The sequence below is a fragment of the Aedes albopictus genome, chromosome 2 (assembly GCF_035046485.1).
Source record: "Aedes albopictus strain Foshan chromosome 2, AalbF5, whole genome shotgun sequence".
Classification (NCBI taxonomy): Eukaryota; Metazoa; Arthropoda; class Insecta; order Diptera; family Culicidae; genus Aedes; species Aedes albopictus.
This window is the reverse complement of record NC_085137.1, coordinates 103,310,415-103,328,860: the sequence shown is the minus strand read 5'-3', so window position 1 is coordinate 103,328,860 and position 18,446 is coordinate 103,310,415. Positions and strand designations below refer to the sequence as shown.

At 39.7% G+C, this 18,446-nt stretch overlaps 1 protein-coding gene across 2 annotated transcripts in view; it reads left to right on the top strand.

Moving 5' to 3' along the window:
- The window catches only part of LOC109407612 (solute carrier organic anion transporter family member 5A1), a 264,098-nt gene that overhangs the window by 64,791 nt on the left and 180,861 nt on the right, over positions 1-18,446 (top strand). For both annotated transcript variants that reach the window (XM_062850165.1, XM_029852789.2), the window contains exon 3: positions 17,177-17,244. The gene's annotated coding sequence lies outside the window, so the exon portion shown is untranslated. The remainder of the gene's footprint in view (positions 1-17,176; positions 17,245-18,446) is intronic.

Here is an 18,446-nt window from a genome sequence, read left to right as displayed (position 1 = left end):
TGCACATTCTTCCGTCAATCGGCCTCCAACCGATCACGTACCTCTGCGTACTGTTCGGGCTCGTTTGAAAGTTGACCATCAATGTTAACATCTTTTCCCGATCAGCCTAGATAGCTGCGTTGTGCCGGTAGCTGTTGTCTATATTGACTGAGAATAACACTACAGACCGCCTGTTCCTGTGATGAGAATCTACTAAACAGGTGACCCCTAATTCATGGTGTTATGCGGCTGTTAACGCAAGAATTATATGGATGGCTCTAGAACATACCTTTTTAGCAGGGGGAATAGATTCTCACTTGTACTGGTACACTGGATAACGAGAGTGATGTATTTCGGTTTGTACTGGTCTCTTGGTTAACTATAACTGACTTTATTGGGTTCATTACTTGGTTTTATACAATATGTTTGAATGGGATTGATACAAATGGGTACATTTTAGGAAAAACACAAGTTCTACTGTTCACTATGGTTATTGTTCTATATTGTGTATAGATAGGACTATTTGTCTATTATTTCATACTGGCAACGCTCTAAACTTGTACACTTGGAGCTATTCTTAATGAAATTTGATTAGTAGACGATCAACACAAAATTGGAGAAATCGGCGTTAACAGCAGCCTTATGCTTACCGTGCCAAGGAGTTAATGGTTAGAGGGATCTAATAAAAACCTAACAACAAACATAGCCTGTGGAGAATTAGGGCTTCATCCACAGTATTACACCCTTACTGTGCTAACCGAAGCAATGGTTCATTGGACCTTGCGTTTCTCCGAGATAATCAGTTGCCTTTCTCGAGCAGTCGCGTCTTTGACTACCTGCAGCGACGCCACGCTTACGCTGTGTACGATAAGCGTGCATTTTTCATGGTGCGTGTACTCAGTACACGACGCGACCGCTCCCGGGTTAAGTCTTAAATTTGAGGCTGAATAAGGGCGCGATTATTCAAATGTTGTTAATTAGCTTACATTACCACCTATATGGTTTCACTCTATGCGTTTTCGCCATTGGCGTTTTTTAGTTTACACCGATTTGGTTTATCGTTGAAGTTTCCGTTTTGTGCTCTGATTGTGAAGAGTGTAATCGTGCCTAGTTTGGGTTGTGGCTACGGCTTTTACGGAAACCTCAGATCAATGTTCAGCGTAAAAAGCGTCTGCAGCCTAAGTGGTTTTATTTAAAAAAAGCTCATTTTTGTAGGGTTATATCTATGTAGGTTAACTTGTGAAGTCAGTTTTGCTTCTTTCATTATAAATGAAGTGTCGTGACTCGAACTTGCTATATTTTAGAACAACGTCAACAGTATGTTAAACCTTTCCTTATGAATGCCTTCAAGCTGTAATTTGGCAATGTTGCTACGATAATTACATCATCTGAATTAGCTCAAATTTTGATTTGAGAGGCTTTTTCTTCTTTTTTTCTGGCCAACTAGCACCGTTTGGCGCCAGTTGTGTTTTACGTCGGCTGGGTCTAGGAGCTAAGCCTTTAATTCCGACGACCAGAGAGACAGCCACCACACCTGAGGACCCTACATATCGAACCCGGGACTTACGGCTTTACTTCCTATCCGAGGGAAGGTGTGATCACGGATTTTATGTCTCAGAACCCCGACCGACAGGAGTGAGAGGCAACCACGCTTACTACTACACCACCGATGCCGACATTTGAGATGCTTCAGTTTGATGGAATTTTTAGGTAGTACAGTTCATTGATAACCTTACATAGAATTGTACCTAACCCAACTCTGCTTGAGCAGAATTTGTCATAAGTTGACTGATCATGTACCAGATGAGGAGTCTCCATCTAACATTCGTTGCCATTTGAGTGTTCCAATACGCATACTTTGCGTATTCAGGCGTCGCTGCTCAACAAACTGAGGAACCTGTACTAATTTGTTGCGATCACGTTTTATGGATAACTCGCTTCCACTGGTACTCCAAGAGAATTTTTTGTGGTTTTGTTACTACAACGCCTTCCATTCTGGTAAACCATAACTATGGCTTCAAAGAAGCTTGTCCTCTGCGACCTATGCGGATCGCAAGTGGTATTCCTGAATGGAACTCTGATCTGTTCAAGTTCAAAATATCTTCGGATAAACCACTCCTTTGTATAGTTACGAATTTCTAGCTTCCGCTCCGAGAATTGTAGCTACAGAATCGATTTAGTGGGCATTGAAAAGCTCTGCTTTTGAAGGATCTCCAGAGCAAATGGGGTTTTGTCTTATTTTTCCAGAGGAATTTGAGTATTTCAAAAATGTTTTGAACTCTTGTAGTTTTCTATCGGATATTTTAAGGGCGTGAAATGATTCTACAGTTTTATCCCGAAAGGGTGCATGCGTTGTAAAGAAGCAATGAGTTCCAGATTTATCTGGTTACCTCGTTGTTTCTGAAATGCTCGGAACGCTCGGAACATCTGTGATGTCCGACTGGCTAACATTCCTTTTCATGTGAAATCACATACCTTCCAATTTGGGATGTCCACAGTGACTCTTTTACACAAAGTTGTAGGTGTTTTAAAGGAAGCACTCGCTGAAAAGTAATTTTGGCTTGGGTGACTTCTTGAATATTTAGGGTGTATTTCATGGCGTACCTTTCAATGTCATATTGAAAGTCGCATGACGTCAGGAACTACCTCCAATGATATAGGCTCTCTTTATGCTTATGCATTTTACAGTGTCCTTTTCAGGGAACTGACTAAACACTTTGTGGAATGGGCTATGAGCTCTCGTTGCGCTTATGCATTCATTCCCTCTTCTAGGGCACCCCTTCTTATTTCATCACGTTTTCCTTTCCTAATTCCCATCCCTTGTCCCATTCTCCCTTAGGTAGATGATGAAATAGGCTTAAATATGTGACGATGGTACAAATGTCCCAAATGGAGGATAACGTGCCTCTGGAGACGGCCGTTTTGATACCAGATACCCAACCTGCCCCAATGTTCCCTACTCACTTTATTGTGGTGCGAATAAGTGCGTGAATGTGCCCTGGTGTAAACGCTGCATGTACCGTAATGGATTAAAGTCTACGAATCGTGATTGAAGTTAAGGTGAAAAAAAAAACGATTATAAAGGCTTGTATAGAATTGCGACCTTACTCTTTCTCTTGATAACAAGAAAATTTCAAAGGATTTTGACAGTCACGACATTCGTAAGCTCCGGATGGGATGATCTCTGTGCAAAAATGCTTATTTGTACCGTGTCTAGTGAAAGTTTAATGACCCAAAGCTCGTAGTGACCATTTGGATCCAAGCAAAATTCGCAGGCTCGTAATTTTGCGCTTATCACGGAACCACCCGGACAAACGTCAAAAATCATCGAACAGGAAGAACCCCTCCCTACATTTCGTGCAGCAAGGCGTGAAATGAAGTTTTAATGATCATAGCCGAAAGTAATTGGCTTCTACGTTGTTTCACTGTGGCGCCGCGGCGATAAACTTGTCATCATTTGCATGTTGCTAGAATTGAACAGATTTTGCGTCGGCTGTGTTGGAAGCGTGACTATACCAAACCTGGACCAGACAACGTTGCGTTTTTTATGTTGTTTAGTATACGTTCTTTTGATGGCAGGTGTTGTCTGGGAAGGTAAAAGTCTAATGGACCGCTTAATTTCGCCAATATTGTCGTCGACGGTTATACTGCTTCCAGACACGCACTGTTGCGGATTTACGATCGCGAAGGGTATCCACTGAAAGCTGCTGTTTTGGGAAGATTGTGAAAGGGATTCAGTGTGTTGACAGAGATACATTTTTTTTCTTTGCTCTAAAAGGAGAAAATAAATGCTGAATTAGAATCCCCATTCTAACCTTGTGAAAGCTTTGCACTATGAAATCTAGAAAAGTAGCGTATGCAAAGCTTAGTATAATACCTCAACTGATTTCATTTCTGGAAATAATGGTGTCTAAACTCGTCAACGCTGTGAGTTCGTTTCATGTTGTTTCTTTTAAACTTTTGTGTATTACTAATCTCATTGAATACATAATCTATTTTGTCATTAGTGATTTTTTGTCTTCTCTTCCACTAATTTCTTTTTTGTCTTTCATTTCAGTTTTTTTTGAAACATTTTCCTATTGTTCTATTGGCCTTGCAATGCCAAAAAAAACAATACTTTGTCATTCAAAAGTGATTAGATATCGGAAAACATAGTAATTTTCACTTATACTAGAAGAATAACAATGCTAGAAGCCATTATCGTGATTCCCGAACCTTTAAGTGAAATTACCACCAAAACTTCCTCTTTAAAGTTCCATCCACACATATTCAAGAAGCTGGCGACGATGACACATCCCGCTCGACATGCAGTACCGTTACGCGTCCGTTTGAACAACCGTGTAAACAATTAGCTGAACAAGTGATTTTCGTTAGCACGCATGCCAATAACCTTCAGTTCATACATTTTTGACACCTAACGCGCGGCTCGGTTGGCTGCATGGATGGGTTTGACTGTGGTTGGTACTTACTCGCCATAACAAAGCGTTAATTTGCGTAGTACCAACAAAAAACAAGACTTGAAGCAAGCATATCGGTAAACAACGGCTCGTGTTCACTGACAGGCTGACAGTCTACCGTGGAAAAGTGCGACTGTTTCGATATGTTTTGTAAATGTTAACGATAGTAGAACTGCTCAATTAACTTGAAGGCAAGGCATCTTGCGGTAGCTTTAAATGATTTACGATTATCATCATATGCATAATGCGGAATTCCATCTGAACTGAAACCTACAGTATGATAACCCACTGTACGGGCGGGCACGTGTGTTTATTTTCATCCACATGCAGAATTGCTGATGATGCTTTTTCATTGATGGCTCGGTTTCCACTCGTTCGAGGCGTTTATTTGATTTTGCAATGGCTGATGTTTGTTTTGCTGTTCTTGTGCATTACTGCGTGTTTTTTTGCTGTGAAGGAGGAAACCTGTCAAAATTGAGTTGTGAGGTTAACGTGTGATGAACAAACGTTGTTAATCAGAGAGTAATGGATAAGTAATGTAAAACGGGGTATCATTGACTGGGTGGGTAACATTGGCTTGACCCTTCTCATAAAATGTTCAAACAGTTTTTCATTAAAACACTTCCTGCTTACGAGTGGTGTTCGATAATTACTTCAACGAGAAAATTACTCGAAGAGTCATGCTTAGCATAAATACGACATAGAATGTGGTGCTCAAAATCACTGCTTTAACTAAATATGGCATCTCAGAGATTCAATGATTGTCTACTTTTTGGCAAAAACATTTAATTTTACAAGACTACATCACCTGTAATATTTAGGACAATAAATTTGAATGGAGGGACCTGGATTTAGGCAGTATTGAGTTCTCCAAATTTTATCACGAAACTTAACGCAAGCCTATCCATATACGGGAAAACAAAAGATGTTTACAAAGTTCTTACAGTTTTTTTTACACGGGAAATTTGAACATAAATCACTACCACAGAGGCTTTTGGATTGGTCAATAAGTATTTCAATAGAAACGAACACAGTTTTTGGTGGTAAATAAATGCCTATTTCAAACCAACGGAAAACACTGGAAAATTCAGTTCAAATTTGCCCAATTTCATCAAACAGCCACAACAAAACTCACTAATGCTCACATCATTATGAGCTCATCCAGGAAATCGTCCGTCCCCCCGAAAAAAAAAAGAAGCCACATCATCCATCAACAACTTCTTCGCGATGATGATAAAGTACTCACTGATGTCGGCAAATCTCGGATGGAATTATCTTCCACTCGAGAAACCTAATCAATGGATGATGATGACGATGACTCATATGAACAAGGTTGGAACCAGATAAAAATACTTTCATCCTCCTGGTTCTCGTTTTGCGTGAAGTGTAGGAAGATAGTACCAGGTCATTGTACTTTGTCGGTTGCTAAGAGTTGTAGATAGGGAGGTACAGCAGATGTCGATGCGTGAGCTTTCACCACTGCTGTGGGCTGAGATGACTAATCGGAACTTGTAAAAGTTGGTAATGATACTGTTGGGTATTCATTAGGGATCGCAATGAACATGGGGAACGAGAAAACTTTTTGCATTGTTCGATGCTGGAACTTCTTGGTAGATTTTATTTGATAGTTCATGTGAGCAACACAGAAATTAATACTTATGGATAACAAGCATGAAATACGAAGGTAGGTAATAATTAAAGCACGTGCATATCACGCCAAGGAACTGGGATCGAATCCCACTCCCGACAATCTCACAAAAATATGAGTTCTTGTTTCGAAGTTTTCCAGGATTCTTCCAAGACTAGACTAGACTAGACTAGACTAGACTAGACTAGACTAGACTAGACTAGACTAGACTAGACTAGACTAGACTAGACTAGACTAGACTAGACTAGACTAGACTAGACTAGACTAGACTAGACTAGACTAGACTAGACTAGACTAGACTAGACTAGACTAGACTAGACTAGACTAGACTAGACTAGACTAGACTAGACTAGACTAGACTAGACTAGACTAGACTAGACTAGACTAGACTAGACTAGACTAGACTAGACTAGACTAGACTAGACTAGACTAGACTAGACTAGACTAGACTAGACTAGACTAGACTAGACTAGACTAGACTAGACTAGACTAGACTAGACTAGACTAGACTAGACTAGACTAGACTAGACTAGACTAGACTAGACTAGACTAGACTAGACTAGACTAGACTAGACTAGACTAGACTAGACTAGACTAGACTAGACTAGACTAGACTAGACTAGACTAGACTAGACTAGACTAGACTAGACTAGACTAGACTAGACTAGACTAGACTAGACTAGACTAGACTAGACTAGACTAGACTAGACTAGACTAGACTAGACTAGACTAGACTAGACTAGACTAGACTAGACTAGACTAGACTAGACTAGACTAGACTAGACTAGACTAGACTAGACTAGACTAGACTAGACTAGACTAGACTAGACTAGACTAGACTAGACTAGACTAGACTAGACTAGACTAGACTAGACTAGACTAGACTAGACTAGACTAGACTAGACTAGACTAGACTAGACTAGACTAGACTAGACTAGACTAGACTAGACTAGACTAGACTAGACTAGACTAGACTAGACTAGACTAGACTAGACTAGACTAGACTAGACTAGACTAGACTAGACTAGACTAGACTAGACTAGACTAGACTAGACTAGACTAGACTAGACTAGACTAGACTAGACTAGACTAGACTAGACTAGACTAGACTAGACTAGACTAGACTAGACTAGACTAGACTAGACTAGACTAGACTAGACTAGACTAGACTAGACTAGACTAGACTAGACTAGACTAGACTAGACTAGACTAGACTAGACTAGACTAGACTAGACTAGACTAGACTAGACTAGACTAGACTAGACTAGACTAGACTAGACTAGACTAGACTAGACTAGACTAGACTAGACTAGACTAGACTAGACTAGACTAGACTAGACTAGACTAGAATTTTTAGTCCATTCTATAACATAAAGTATCTTCGTGCGTGCCACACGGTATACAATTGCAAAATGGTTCATCATCAGATAAAGCTTTCGGTTAATAACTGCCCAAGACACATTTTTAGTTTAATATCCTAGAAGAGGATCCTAAAACCACCATTAAACTTAAATAAGATGTATAAGGTTTTATGAAGATTCTCAAAACCTCTACAAGACTAATTAATTATTAACTTGTTACTTGGATGTGAAAGTGCTTGTAGAGTAGCATACTTTGTCCAAGTTGGGACGTTGCTCAAGAAGAAGACTTTGGAATATCACCGTTTCTTATCCAGCTCGAAGAATATAATCACTAACTTTGGCGTTTATTCATAAACAAACTTCATTCACCCAGCAAAGCTTCCACGGTCACCAGCAATATGTTCGCCAAGGGATCAAGCATTTTTAATTAACATTACCATAATGTGCCAACGATCCAAATATATTTACATCATAATTAAACTAACTTAACAACGAGGTAAAACTTTACCCTGACGCGCTGACTGGTCAAATGGCAGACCCGACCCGGAGGCCAGGGTTACAGATTGTATTTTCTTAACTCGTCGGCAACCCCACTTCTCCACGCTGGCGGTCCATTCAAGTCAATTTCAGCCTGCAGCACATATTAAAGGGAAAATGTACATCGTAGGAAACGACTTAACCTCCATCCCACCACACCGCAGCGGGTGGTAACGACGATAGCCAGTACCGGATGAACAATGAAGCATAAAAGATGCACCATTTCTGGGCAAATCGCTTCCACCGTCGCGTCGTGATGCCCAAGAAATGAACGACGAACGCGACGGACGTGTCGTAAACGGCACCCACGGGAGCTAACGCTCATTAATGCGTTTCCAGTACACCAACAATATGGAAGGGGGAGGATCCGCCTCGTTCCACTTTCTCGCGGGTTACCCGGAATGACGCGGCGTTCGTTCGTTCATAATTCACAACTTTAATCAAATTAAAAGTTTACCTTTCGCGCTGCGCTCTGTATCGCGCCGGGTGGTGCCAGCAACCGTCTTCAATTTGCCAGCGATCTCTTCTATTGGTTCTTGGTATAGTAAACGTAGCGCTGATGCTCTAGATAAACTAATTATGACCGGCTTCGACTGTCCTTTTCCCAAATGCTTTGTAAAAAGGAGTTGAATCGATTTCATTTCCATTCCAGTAGAACTCGTGAACCGAAAGTGATGATAACGTTGGACTACGCACGCCGACCGTTGTCGGTTAAATCAAGCAAGAAAAGGGTGCTACACGTGTACGCCCAATTCGGGCCACATCAAAAGGGCTCGAATCAATTCGATTAGGTACAGGTTGGTCTTCTGCGTCTGGGCTGCCAGGCGGGTCCTGTCTAGGCTTGAGCACAGACAGTTGGTGCACCTATACAAATTAGTGCACGTGAAATCAATCAGCTTAATGGGAAAACGTGTGTTGTGATATTCATTATATTTTTGGGATTCTTTGGAACCCAAAGCTGAATTGTGGAGTCGCGTGTGTGGAAGATATCGAGTTGATGTAAGTGCTACTGCAATATACTACACCTTATTTACTGCTAAAACTGGTTTCAAAATTCTATTTTGGATGCGACCTATAAAGTACTATTCCAAATCATCTTCTGTCGTCTTTACCTAAAATGAATGAGATCGTGGGAAGTTTTTCTTCTTCTTCTTCTTCTTCTTCTTCTTCTTCTTCTTCTTCTTCTTTATAGCTCTACTTCCCCACTGGGACTTGGCCTGCCTTGCTTCAACTAAGTGTTCTTTGCGCACTTCCACAGTTATTAATTGAATGCATTCTTTGCCTGCCGTTTCATGAATTTGTATATTGTCAGGCAAATGATACACTATGCCCAGGAAGTCGAGAAAATCTTTCCGACTGGAACGGGAATCGAACCCGCCGTCTCTGGAATGGCGATCCATAGCCTTAACCACTAGGCTAACTGGAGACGTGGAAAGTTTTCATGCCGATTTCATCGACGACCGGTCGACAACGGATATTCACCGTACAGCAAATCCTCCAGAAATGCCGTGACTACCAGGTCCCAACGCATCACTTGTTCGTCGAATACAAAGCGGCATACGTAACGATTGCACATAAATGAAAATGGCTTTCCTGGGAAGCTGACCAAATTGATCAAAGCAACGATGTACGATGTGCTAAACTGCGTAAAGGCCCAAACACAATGTGAACGGCACAACGGCAAGAACGGAACAGCAAATTCCCAATGTACGTTTCGTACAGTCGCCACAATGAGCGCGAGAACGGCATTGTGCAAAATATTTTTTTTTTTCTCCAAAATTCTGGAAAATGCCGAACGGAAAATATGAACGAAAAAGTTGCCTCTTTGAAATGTTATCTTTTTACATCAGTTGGAAGCGAAATACTTCTGGCTCATGGCATTTAAAAACATTTTAATGGATGTAGAAACAACCACTGAACTTGGAATCACCACAGCGCACATTTTGACATGGGTTCACTGGAGCGCATCATTCCGCTGGAGGATGATACCAGCATCAATTTAAATGTGCCGGAATCATTAGAGTTCCTCCGGAATGGTCGCAATGTCAGAGTTTGGAATACCAATCAAAAAATCTGTCAGAATATTTATTACTTAAGGCCGAACGGGAAGATCGAGGAAACACCCGCCATTGCTCTGTTGCTACTAAGATGGTAATCTCAGAAATTACTTCATATTTTGGAACAAAAACTTATCATTGTGTATGCTCCCTTGCAGTGCTCATTATACGATACCTTCTTGAATTACTCCAGAGCTGTCTACAAGATTTCTCCATTAATTCCTTCTCGGATTCTTCCAGAAATTTATTCTGAGGTTCCTCAAGATTTCGTTTCCGGAATTCCTCAACGAGTTCCCTTCGGGATTCTTTAAGGATTTCCTTTCAGCATTTCATTAGAAGTTCCCTCTGGGATTTTTCCAGAAGTTCGTCTAGAAATTCTTTCCAAAATACCTATAGAAGTTCCTTCCAAAACACTGCCAGGAACTCCTTCCAGGATTCCCCCAGGAGTTCCTTTCGGGATTCTTACAGAAGTTTATTCCAAAAATACCTCCAAAAAATCTTTCCAGAACTCCTCATGGATTTACTTACGGGATTGCTCCAGATGTTCCTTCTAAGGTTCTTCAAGGAGGTCTCTCCGGGATTTTCCAGGATTTTCTCCCGGGATTCTTTCTAAAGTTGTTTTCAAAATTCCTCCAGGAGCTTCTTCCAGGATTTTACCAATGCCTGCTTCAAGAATTAATCCACAAGCCCTTGCGGAATTCTTCCTGCAATTCCTTCCGAGTTTCTTCCAGAAGGTCCTTCCGATATTCGTCAAGGAGTGCCTTCTGAAATTCCTCCAAGAGCTTCTCCCAAGATTCCTCAGAAGTTCTTTCAGGACTCTCCAAGAAGTTTTTTCCGGGATTCTTCCAGAAGTTCCTTCCGAGACCATTTCAGAAGTTTCTTCCTAGATTCCTCCAAATGTTTCTTCCAGAACTCTTGTCGGGATTCCTGCATTAGTTCCTTCCGAAATTCCTCCTGAAGTTCGTTATAAATGTTCCTTCCGAGATTAAAAAAAAAACCTCCTGGTATTTCTTCCGGGATTTTTACAGCAGTTACTCCCGAGACTCCTCTAGAAGTTCCTTGCGGAAGCTTTTCAGCAGTTCTTTTTGGGATTCCTCTAGGAGTTCCCTCCAGGAAATCCTTCCGAGATTCCTCTAGCAGTTCTTCTGGGACTCCTCCAGGATTTTTTTTTTCTGGAATTCCTTCAGCAGTGCCTTCCAAGATCCTTCTAGGAGTCCTTTGCGGCATTTTCCGAGGATTTTCTTCCGGGTTTCATCCAGGAGTTCGTTTCAGGATTTCTTCAGAAGTTCCAGAAGTGGGTTAGTATTCCTAATTCGGTGTCCACTGGTTTGAAACAGTAAAGACTAGGGTTCCAATGCATGGTCGATATCGGTATCATTTCTTAGCTTTTACGTTAAGGGATCCGATTTTGACTGAGACATGAGCGTGTTAAAAGCGGAACCCATCATTCAGAATATTTCCATGTGAAAAAAAAACGCGTAAAAAACGTCAATGTACGTTTATAAGAATCCTTTGTGATTTTTTCTTTTTCATTCGTCCCCTACCCATACGAATAGCAAATCAAGGTTTTGGATTTGTTTTTCTTCCTCTTTCCCAAATTGGTTTGGAATTGACTGAGTTATAGCGAAGAGTGGCCAAAATACCGGCCGCTGCCCAAGTGGTTCGCTACTCTATGCAAAAATTTCTCCAAAGAATGCTTTGGAAAATCCTTCCATCCAGTAATTTCTTGTGAATCGTTCAGAACTTATCTAGATATATTTTTAGAAATTTCTTTCAAGTTTCGCTTTGGAAATTATTCACGGATTCCTTCATATTCTGCTATAGGAATTTCTTCACGAATTGCCTCTTTAAATCTTTCTTCAGATATTCTAACAGGAATTTGTTCACGAATTCTTTCTTGAAATGTTTCAAACAATCATTCGGAAATTTTATTCACTAATTTCTCAAATAACTTCTTGGCAGACTGTTCCAGTTTTTTTTAAATCGTGTTTGGTTTATCTTGAAAATTATCTACATATTTATTCAGAAATTTATCCCGGGTTTCCCATAGAAAATAATTTTTAGATTGATAAGAAATGCTAACGAAGCTTTTAAAGTTATTTTCATAAAATTTCTTTGGAAATTTTCCCAAGGTTTTTTTTTTCAGAAACTCGCGTAGGAATTTCATCCCAGAGTTTCTTAACAAATCTTCTAAGCATTCGTTAGGAAGTTTTCTCCTAGGATTGCTTCAGAAATACAGTCAAACTTCTATGAGTCCATTTCGAAGGGACCGCATCGACTCATGGAAATATCGAGTAGTGGAAATGAAATCTTTTGGGAAGCTGTTTGAAGTGGCCATCATAGTAACCTAGAATTGTTTTTTAGTATGGAAAAATGTGCCTCCATGAGTCGAAATCGAGTCAAGAAACATCGGTTCATAGAGGTTTGACTGTACTCCCAGAGATTGTTTTTCAGAAATTCGCCCAGAGATTCACTCCATAATTATTATCTGGACACATTTCTCTTGGAACCTATTTAAAACATCATTCAATGATTTCACAAAATAAAATTCTCATGTTTATTAGGTGAATTTCTCAAAAATTCCTTCAGAAATTCTTTTAGGGATTCTTATGGATTTTTTCCAAGGATTCCTTGAGAAACTTCCACAGTCGTTCTTAAAAAAACCTCCTAGAATTCATCGGACATTTTCTTCAGGAACTGCTTTAGACATTATTCCATGATTTTTTTTTTTCAGAAATTCTATCTGAGCAGCTTTGTAGTTTTCCACAGATTTCTTCAGAAATTAGTCCAAAGATTCGTTCAGAAACTTCCTAATAGGGTCTTGTACCATTTGGGCAGGTGTACCTATTTTGGGCACTTGCCGCTATAACTTAGTCAATTTCAAACCGATTGACTTGAATTTTTGTACAGAGTTAGATACTGTACGTGCCTAACTCTATACAAAATGGTACAAGACCCTCTATGTTTTATTGCAAAATCTTCTTGGGATTTCTTAAGCACTTCCTCATGAAATTCATTTAAAAAAATGCTTCAGTTATTCATTCGGATTTTTTTTTACAGAAATTTCTTGATGTTTTTTTTTCAGAAAATCTACAATGTGTTGCTAAGTAAACTTCCCTAAGAATTTCTTTACCTACATATTGCTCCAAGAATTTCTCAGAATTTTCTTCATAATTTCCTCTAGAGAGTTCTCTAGAAATTTATTTTTTCTTTAATTGAAGCCTTAAAGAAAAAATAAATTTCTGTAGAACTCTCAAGAGGAAATTCTGAAGAAAATTCTGAGAAATTCTTGGAAAATTTTTCATAAATTTCTTCTTGCATTCTTTGCACAGTTCTTTCAAGGACTTCTTCGTCTTGATAAATAAGAAATTCTATTCAAATTTTGATCCCCTTAGAAATTTCTCCAAATTTTTTAGTAGTTTTTTTCTTGCCGAGTTTATTTAAGTAAATTCTCCAGGCATTATTTTAGAAAATATTTCAGGAATTGCTTTAGAAATTCCCTTAGATTTTTCTTTAGAAATTTCCAAGAACTACCTTAGACAATCTTTAAAGGATTGCTTTCAAAATTGCTGTCTTCCGGAGATCGGTTTCCGAAAATCTACTACGGATTCCTAGCAAAGTTGAAGAATTGCTTGAGAAAGTTTTACATATTTTTCAAGAAATTTATCCCGAGTTATTCACCTTGAGATTCCTCCAGGAATTACTTCAAGTGTTCCTCTGGAAACTTCTTCATCATAAATCCCTCCAGGGGTTCTATCGGAAAGTCTTTCTTGGGTTTTTTTCAGTATTCCTTCTTTTTTCATAAACTCTTACAGGAAATTCCTTAGAAAATTATAAGAACTGTGTTCAAAATTCCACCAGAAATTTTGCAAATGATTCCTTCAGAATAAATTCAACAAATTCCTATTAAAATTGCTACATGGATTCCTTCTGAAATTTTTTCTGGGATTGGTTCAGAAGTAGTTTCTTCAAAAATTCATCCAGGGACTTGTTTACGAAACTATCTTGGGATTCCTTGAGAAATCCTCACAATCGTTAAAAAAAACTTCCTAGATACCATTCGCACATTTTCTTCGAAGATTGCTTCAAAAATTATCCCATGATTTTGTTTTTCAGAATTTCTTTCAGAGAGTAAATTTCTTTCAGAGTAAATAAACAAACAAAAACTTTTTTCCAGATATTTATTAGCAAATCTTCTTGTGATCCCTTAAAAATTTCTTTCAAGGATTCATTCAAAAAGTCCTTCAGAGATTCATTCGAAAATTTATTTTCAGAAATATCTTGATGATTTTTTTTTAACATCTTCCATGTGTTGCCCATATAGCCCATATAGCCGAGGCGGTAAACGCACGGGTATTCAGCAAAACCATGCTGAGGGTGACGGGTTCGATTCCCGGTCGGTCCAGGATCTTTTCGTAAAGAAAATTTCCTTGACTTCCTTGGGCATAGAGTATCTTCGTGCCTGCCACACGATATACACATGCAAAATGGTCATTGGCAGAGGAAGCTCTCAGTTAATAACTGTGGAAGTGCTCATAGAACACTAAGCTGAGAAGCAGGCTTTGTCCCAGGAGGACGTTACGCCAAGAAGAGGAGAGGATGTGTTGCTTCGTAAACGCTTCTGTGAATTTCTATAGCTTTTCCTAAAGGACTTTTTTCAAAACATTCTTTAGAAATCTCTCTTGAGAGTTCTTCAGAAATTGCAACAAGGGTTCCTTGATAAAATTTTCCATAGCCTTTTTCAGAGATTCCCTACACAATTCATTAAAAATTCGTCTTGATAAATTGAATATTCTATTATGGAATCTTCCATTGATTCCTTTAGGAATTCCTCCATAGTTTCCTTTAGATGTTCTGTCAGAGATTCATTAAGCAAATTCTCCAAGCATTTGTTTAGAAAATCTTCTTTACTTTAGAAATTCCTTTATAAATTTAACCAAGAACTCCTCAAGACTAACTTTAAAGGATTACTTCCAAGATTGATGTATACCTTTACCTTTGGAAAGCCTAGAAATTGGTTTCAACATCAAAGAATCCTCTGTGTTTATTAAGGAATTACTCTATAATTCACTTCTGGAATTCATCTTGAGATTCCTCCAGAAATTTCTCCGTGTGTTCCTCTGGAATATTCTCCATAAACTTTATCAGCAATCTTTCCAGGGATTCTCTCTGAAATTCTTCCACGGATTCCTTCAGAAATTCTTACAGTGATTCATTTGGATAGTAGGAAATTCAGTGTTCCTTCAGTTACAAAGTTTTTTTTTTTTCATAAACTCTTACAGGCAATCCTTCAGAAAAAAATATAGGAATTGTCTCTGAAATTCCACCAGAAATTTCTGCAAGAATTCCTTCAGAAATTTCTCTTGGGATTCGGTCAGAAAATCTTTTGGGATTCATTTACAAAAACCCTCAATGGATTCCCTCTTTTTTTTCAGCAACTCAAAGAGTACTCTTGGAATTATTTTAGCGTTTTCCTCAGAAAGTCTTCCAGGGACTTGTTCAGGAAAGTTGCCAGGGACTCAATCCTGGTATTCATATTCCGAAGGAATATCTCCAGGTTACAGGCCTGTTGCACCTGTTGTTTCCCTGAGGGTGTAATGACACGAAACAGGCTCAACTACCGGGATTTTCACAAAATCCGGTCAATTTGTGTGCTTTGCGGACTACACGCACATTTTTTCATTTTTCAATCACTTAACCTTATTTACAGTTCTTTTTGTCCACTCGGGCACTGCGTGAGTGATTCCAATTGGAAACTGTACTTACACTTTGTACAGCGACTGAATGTAGTCTATTCTAATTCTACTATATCGAACTGTTTGCCGTTGCGCTGCTTTCACTTTCTACCCTATCATAGTAAAATGATGAGCATGAGGATGTTGATTTGTGGCTGTTGGTTGTTCCTTTTTCCATTATGAGTTGCCGGTTTGCCGATATCCAAGTATCTGGTTTCGTTTAAGCCATGGGCTCAGAAGAGGGTCAGAGTCAGCTACTCTCAGGGGGAAAGATTAACTGACGAAAGTGCCGAGGCTGGGATCGAACCCATGACCATCTGCTTATGAAGCAAATGTGGGATCAACGTGCCAGGGGCCCGGACATTTTGAGTTGAGTTGAAACGCGAAGCAGAAGGGGTCGGATTGGTGGTGAGTGTGTCAAAAAAACAAAGTACATGGTGGTTATGGAACCAAACACGACCGGACCCGCCGAGGTAATAATGTCACGACCCAAATAACATTTTTAGCCACCAAAACCAAGATAATAGGTAATCGGTTTTATGACCTTTACAAGACTAATTGGTCGCCAAAATGTTACATGTACAAAACTCTAATAAGACCGTTGGTCTTCTACGGAGACGAGATATGGACCTGGACCACTCGAACCAGAGGCAGTTGGAGCTTCCGAGCGACGCGTGCTAAGAATAACATAACAAGAAATATCATTACAATAAAATTTGATTTGGATAATTAAGATGATCAAAATTAGTACTAACTTTCTTTCGTTAGACTAGATTGAGTTCCTAGTTTTCATTCATACACTGAAAACACTGTGTTTACAATGTGTAACATGTGCAACTATTCCAAATATAACCCCTCCGACCAGCCGAGCAATAATCACGTTTCGAAATCGATTCCCCATAATTGGCCGTATTTTTCTTCATTCTATTAGCAAATGAACCGCGGATGTTTGTGTTTGGATTACGAACGGAAACACCCAGTGCACTGTGCACTAATGAAGTTGGGTGGCTACGGTGGAAGGCGGTGACGTCCAACATCTCTCCTCCAAAGCCAACGACGACGACGACGACGACAATGTTTGGACGATGCCTGTGGTTTAATGAGAATTTACAAACACTGGATTCGACCGTAACGGGGGTCACACGCCGCCGGACAGGAACTGGGAACGTGTGCCTAGTGTACGCTAATTGTAGCTCAGCTGGGCATCATCATTATTGAACGGCTTGATACCACTACCGCTGGTCGTCGTCGATTATTGCTGTTGGACAGATGGTGATCGATTTATGCATCATTCTTGTATTCGTCAGTGTTTCGATTTTTCCTTACCATAGAAAATGTTTACGCAAAACAAGTTAAAAATAGCAAAGCTTATGTTTCTTTCTTATTTTCTTTCATTTTCCAGGTGGTTTTGATTCGATCAATGCTGGGTGTACAAACATCGTCAACGGTTCGACTACAACACAGATAAAGGTAAGAATGACACTGTTGTTGGAAGAAGGGAAAATTTCTTTTCCATTAACTCGCCCAACTGATGGCATTAGAATCGACATCGATTGGTTCGTTGGTCGTTTTCATGGCACCTAGAAGAGTAGCGCCTTTTTCGGTACACGAAATCCCACACTCCCTCCGCTTAAGTGGTTGGTTATGGTTGGTCTGCAGCTTAGCTATAGAAGCCAAACTGGTCGGCTGCCAATGACGATGGCGCCGGATTGTGGGCAGGGTCAAGTTGTAGTACATTTCGACGGATATGGAAAAGGTAAAAGGCGTTCTTGTGGGTTGGTGTGGCTCGCTCCGTCATCGGAGACAGACACACCAGAAGTCAAGTACCTTCCTGTTCAATATGGTTCCAGTACTCCTGAATCGAATGTATTGGATGGAGTCAAGTTGACGTAAGTGCAACTTGATCCAAGACCAAGACGTTCTGTCGAGAGAGTGATGTTTAAGTAGAGGAGAGTGAGAGTGGTAAATATTTGACTCTGCCGGGTATAGTGGCTTGTCTTCCAAAATGGTAATACGAGTCGACGGCTGCGTTGGAGGAAGTCCTTGAAACGGCTAGACTGGACCGAGCTAACCGTGACTTATTCGCTGGATGTGGCTTAGATTTGACTTGGAGAGGTTTGAGTTTGTCACCGCGTATTGCTTTCGAGTCAGATAATCGTATAGTGCAATAATTTTCAATTTGAATATAATACATAATAAAGCTTGGAATCATGTTTTAAAATGTTTTAACAAACATCTGGTGGAACTTTCCGTGGTATCAATATATTCAAATGAACTATTGGCAAGGACAATCGGAACCCAAATTTTCATTCCGTCGAATTTCATCAAAGATCCCTTCATGATTCTGCAAGGATATCTCCAAAAAAATTATCAAAATCTCTCCAGAACTTCCTTTGATTACACAGCGCAACATTTTTTTTTTTGTCTCAGGAACAAACTTATGTGTCTCTGACATATTATGGGTCGCTGAATTCGAATCCGAGATCAGACTTGCTCCAGCACGTCACAATTTTGGGCTACACCTCAATTTATTGGAAAAAAATATGCGATTTTTGGGTTTTTTGATTGCAAGCTATTAAGGTGAAACAGGGCGTCTCCTTCTAACAATTTGCCTCGTGATTTTGAAGATGGTAATCTCGAGTCCTATCGCACTGAAGATACTGAAAAACAAT